Raw genomic sequence first — 6,028 nt, forward strand, 5'->3', positions numbered from 1 at the left:
ACCAAAGTGCCAAAAAAGAATCACAATTCAGCCTTCAGCATAATTAAAAAGAGACACATAGTTGTATTTTTTAGATTGAGTGAATTTAAACTTCCAGGATTACCTTTATATCTAGAGTGAATGCAAACAAGCCTCCAAAAACCTGCTTAGAAATTACAAGACATTTTTGTTCGATATATTCATGAGGAAGTCTCAAGAAAGAACTCCTAATATCTAATCCGTCTTGTTTTACATGCCAATTTGCCAAAATATAGACAAGCTCAAAAGCAAGGCTCATATTAATTGACAATACCAACCTGTAGCCCAAAGTGAAACACTAGATGAGGTTTATGGGGTCTTATATTTCCAATACCAACTCTACAGAAACATATTTCCCCCCTCAGGGTCACATAACTGTTAAATATCACACTGAACTGATGAAATCGAATTAAGTCAGGTTAGATTAATACTACATTGCCCTCTACTGGTCACAAGTGTCAAATAAATCGGTTTGCCACCGAGCTTTGACAAATCAGTCCTTTGAAAAACACTGGTACCAAATTATTCTGGAAAAGTAGCCACTTCATTGTGTCTATTTGGTATTAAAACATCATGGTCCTCCTGTAAAACAGAGCCAAAATACCTTGTTCTGGTAAACTGAGCTTAACTCACTAATGCTACAGTCACATTAGGGAAAACTGGACTGGAGTCCTGACTGGAGTCTGCAGCATGACCAAACTTTTTATGACTATATAAAATGAGCGTACACACTCAACCTCCAGGTCACCGGTTTTGTTGTTGAAACTGATTGCACGCAGTTGCTGACAGCAGAAAACATTCAATGCAATCACTAATTTTTCCTATTTACAAAAAGGCTGCTTTCCATTTTCACACTACGTGACTGAGCCATAATACATCACAGTGTCACTAAATCAAATCTGTATTTATTTAGTGACACTATGCAACTGTTTCAGATACTGTCACATGGATCCAGTTTTCATTATAATCAGTAGGTTTTTAATGTTTACAGTGGAAGGGTGGCAGATTAAAATTTATTGTAACCAACTGAGAATCTGGACACATTTATTCGTCTATTTTTAAGACATCAAAACTATTAAATAACACATTTCTTGCTGTCCAAACAAAGCAAGAAATATAAATTAAACTGGTGATATTTTTTTAAACATCCAAAATTTTTGATGTTTGCACAATAACTTCAGCTAAATGAAAAGCAATAACAGAAAGTAGTATTGCTAAGGGAAAAACTTGAATCATGTTTGCATTATCTCTGCATTAATTTATTTAAATGTATTAATTTATGGGATTTTTTTTTTTTGCCCTCAATACTTAAGAGCAAATTTGTGTTTACTCTGTTTTTATTAATCTGCAGCTGTTTTATTTTAAACATGATGATTTTTTGCATGTTTAGTGGTCATCAAATGAGGTTAGAGAGTGAGTATGCAAACATTAGCTGTATAATATACAACTGATCGTGTTGTGCCTGTCAGAGGGTCTTTACAAAGTGCCAAACTGCAGTAGCTGCTTATTCCTTTTTTAAAAATAAAATGCACTTCTGTTCCTGGTCATGGAGAGATTACAACACAAACAGTAAATGCTGTTTGTGTTGCTTAGCTGCAAGCAGTGCCTGTAGACTCGCTGAAACACATGGTTAAAGTCTTTCTTCAGACATCTCAGGCTGCTCTTCTTGTAAATGTAACACCCACATTTGAAATAAGCGGGCATTCAGAGGGGTGGACAATTTCATATAAAGGCTATCATGCTGGCTTTACTAGCTCAGGCCACTGATGTCACAGAGGTCTGCATGTGGTCCAGGAAATAAAGTGTAGAGCTGAAGATGGCACTACAGATCAGTAGCATCATTCATTTCAAAGTTACATTAATGTCAAGACTAAATTTTATAATAATAAATGACATAATTGTCATGGTTTTTTTAATTATTTATTAAAAGATAATGTTTTTGAAATATCATTACAGTCTCTCTAATAGTAGAGCTTCCTGATGGAGTAACGGGGAAAAGATGCTGGGATTAACAACGCTAGTAGGAGTCATCCCTTGCTGAACAAGGATGAATATTTATAAAATTAAATTTATTCAGTTGAATCAACCAAAATATATCAATATACTGTGCTGCTGATGGACTGTCTTATTTGGTAAACAGTATCTTTTTGGGAAGTGCTGACATTTCAGCTGGATTGATACAATGATGATAATATTAGCAGTAAGAATAATACTATTCATAATAGAGCACTGTGTTAATTTGCTATGTATAAAGCAAAGTAAAAGATGTAACTAGCTTTACATTTTGTAAGAAAATACAGGATAAAAAGGGTTTAAAAATGATAAAATAACATACAAATCAATCAAGAAAATAAGGCTATAAATAAGGCAACAGAGTCTGTGATAGAAAAGATAAAAAAAAGGCATCCTGAGGCTGGTTTTTACAGAAACCTGAAATCAACCACAAACATGGGCAGGACCCTTAAAAGCAGTTAATAAGCATTTGAATTACACACAGGAGGAACTGTGGCCAGGGGCTAAGAGATGACTGATGTGATGACGTGTGCTGGCTCTGTCAAAACTTGTACTGACATACTTATGTTTCACTTCCTGTTAGTGCAAAATAATCAAGTAGGTTGTTTTATAACCGGCTCAGACCTGTTTGGATGCCTGAGAGCACCACCAACACTGACTCATTTGACTTCTCATTACAGAAGAGGATTTCATTAATAATAGCCTAATGATGATGATGTTTCCCTGTGTTTTCCCAGTGTCTCCATGAAACAGCACAAACAGTGTTTCACAACGAGTTCTCATCAAACAAAATTAGGCTTTTAGTTTGCATAGTCTGCCCAGACAAACAGGTGCTTGTTTTTTCTCCTTCTCCTTTCTCACAGCTCATGTGTGTCAGTTCTGCTTTCTGTTTTAATTTTACTCGACACTTAAATCTTTTTAGATCTACTTTTGCTATTTTCATCCCATCTTTAAAACCACAACAGGTTCTCATGCGTGTGGAGTTTTACAGTTTTTGGTAAGCCTAAAAACAGACTGAAGTATCTGTGACTACAGAAAAGCACTCCTCTTGTATCAGCAGCATTTATTTCTATCAGACTTTTCAAAATAAATGCTTTTCAAAGGGCAGTTTTTTTTAACATCACAGGAATCACAAAACTGTATGATACATGCCGTAGCAGATATTAATAAATATAGAGCTTAGTATTTTGGCATTGCCTGATAGTTTTTAAAACCTATAATACTGACTATATATTCACCAGCCACTTGATTAGGTACACCTTTCTCATTATGGGTTGGACCCCCTTTTGCCTGCATAACTGCCTTAATCCTTCGTGGCACAGATTCATCAAGGTCCTGGAAACAATCATCAGACATTTTGGTCCATATTGACTTGAGAGCGTCACACAGCTGCTGCACATTTGTCAGCTGCGCATCTATGACGCAAATCTCCTGTTCCACTACCTCCCAGAGGTGCTCTATTGGACTGACATCTGGTGACTGTGGAGGCTATTTGAGAACAGTAAACTGAATGTTAGGTTAAAGAAACCAGTTTGGCATCATTGGAGATTTTTGAAATGATGTGTTATCCTGCTAGAAGCAGAAGATGGTCACACTGCAGTTATAAAGGGACGAACGTGCTCAGCCGCAGCCTGTGGGGTTTAAATGATGCTCACTTGGTACTAAGGGGCCAAAAGTGGTACAAGAAAATATTCCCGACACTATTACACCAGCAGCCTGAACTGTTGATATAACATCTATGTCCAGTTTAGGGCAGTCTGTGCAAATTGTAGCTTCATTTTATGTTCTTAACTGGCAGGAGTGACACTCGTCTTCAACGTGCGAGTTCAGGGATTTTCTTCTGCACAGCCCAGTTGGTTATTTGAGTTACTGTTTCCTCCTTATCAGCTCAAAGCAGTTTGGCCACTTAAACAAGGTATTTTCTTAAGAGAACTGTAGAAACTGTAGCTCACTGGATATTTTCTTATTTTCAGAACATCCCATTTAATCTGTGGAGATGGTTGTGTGTGAAAATCCCAGTAGTTTCTGAACAGTTTTTTTAATACTCGGATCAGCCCTTCTGACACCAACAAACATTCTGATGTTTTGTGTGAACTTCACCAGGTCACACACATGACCCACATGCTTAAAAGCATTGAGTACTATGTGGTAGATGTATAACAGGCCAAAAATGTATTTAATATCATACAAAGCTTTTTTTTTTTGTCCCTTTTTGCCTTTTTCAAGCGTGTTTATTTAGTATTTATTTATTTATTGTCATTGTCAAGAACAATGAAATTGCGTTTGGGGCTTCCATACAACCCAAAAAAAAAGAAGAAAATAATAAATACCCCTTAAAACCCAAGTGTACATATTTAACCCAGTGTGACTCCAATGCAATAAGACAATCCTTAGCAATAATGTTCGTAGAAATTCAGACAAAGACCTGAAAAACATGACAAAATACAACAATGCAACCCATTCAATATTATTGTACTGTGAGATATGATATCAGATATGATAGTTATCTATTTAAGAAAGAGGGGGGGGGGGGGGGGGGGGGGCAGGAGGGGGAAGAGAATAAAGATATGATGCACCAATGCAGACCAGTTCATTGCTATTAAGAAGTTGGATATGGTTATTGTCCGTGAGAGGGGGGCAGAGAGTTCAGGAGCCTCACAGCCTGTGGATACAGGCTGTTGGCCAGTCTGGATGTTCTGGCCTGTATAGACCTGTACCTTCTCCCTGAGGGCAGCAGATGGAAAAGGTGGCGCGCAGGGTGATGTTGGTCCCGCAGGATACTGTGCACCCTCCTCAGACAGCGAGTGGGGAAGATATTACTGATCTCTGGCAGACTTGTTCCAATAATTCTGCCAGCTTCTTTCACCACCCGCTGGAGTGCTTGCTGATCGGCCTTGGTGCAGCTGGGGAACCACACTAGAAATCCATACGTCAGAACGCTGCTGATGGCACAGTTGTAGAAGTTCAACATCAGAGATCTGGGAATGTGTGCGCTCCGCAGTCTCCTCAGGTAGTAGAGGCGCTGTTGGGCCTTCCGTACAACTGAGGTGATATGGTTGCCCCAGGACAGGTCCTCGGTCACAGTTACCCCCAAGAATTTAAAACTGCTCACCCTCTCCACCGCCTCACTGCCAATGAAGAGAGGCAGATGGTTGTTATGACCCGTCTTCCGGAAATCTACAATGATCTCCTTGGTCTTTTTGGTGTTTAAGACCAAGTTATTGTCGTGGCACCATGACTCTAGTTGTTGCACCTCTGTCCTATAGTTTGTCTCATCATTGTTGGATATAAGTCCGAGGACTGTAGTGTCATCTGCAAACTTAACAATGAGATTGGACGCGCAGGAGGAAATACAGTCATGGGTGAAGAGAGTGTATAGCAGAGGGCTCAGAACACACCCCTGAGGGGCACCGGTGTTGACCACAAGGGTGGAAGAGGTGTTCTTACCCACTCTGACACTCTGTCTACGGTTAGTGAGGAAGTCCACAATCCAGTTGCACAGAGAGGAGTTAAGTCCCAGTTGGTGGAGTTTGGGACGGAGTTTGTATGGCCGGATGGTATTAAAAGCCGAGCTGTAGTCTACAAAGAGGAGCCGTGCATAGGTGTTCCTGTGTTCCAAGTGCTTCAGTAATGTGTGCAGCACTGTGGCGATCGCATCCTCGGTTGACCGGTTCTCCCTGTATGCAAACTGGTGCGAGTCCAGGGATGGTGGAAAAGCAGCTCTGATGTGTTTAATGACCAGTTTATCACTTGTAACTAATGCAGAAAGCACACTCTGTAGAAGTAGAGTCAGGTTTTACTTAACTCTAAGACGTGCTAAAATATTCTAAGCTGAGAACAAAAAAAACTCTTGTAAGTTTAACAAAGTGAGAGAACAATGGTGTTTTCGAGGAAGTTATCATTTCCAGTCACACATCTTTAAAGGTGTTAGTGGCTTGATTTTTTTTAGCCTGTAACCAGGCTACAGTCTGTTGTTGTAGAGTCAGCTCAGCCTTTA

The sequence above is a fragment of the Rhamphochromis sp. 'chilingali' genome (assembly GCF_963969265.1).
Source record: "Rhamphochromis sp. 'chilingali' genome assembly, chromosome: 12".
Lineage (NCBI taxonomy): Eukaryota > Metazoa > Chordata > Actinopteri > Cichliformes > Cichlidae > Rhamphochromis > Rhamphochromis sp. 'chilingali'.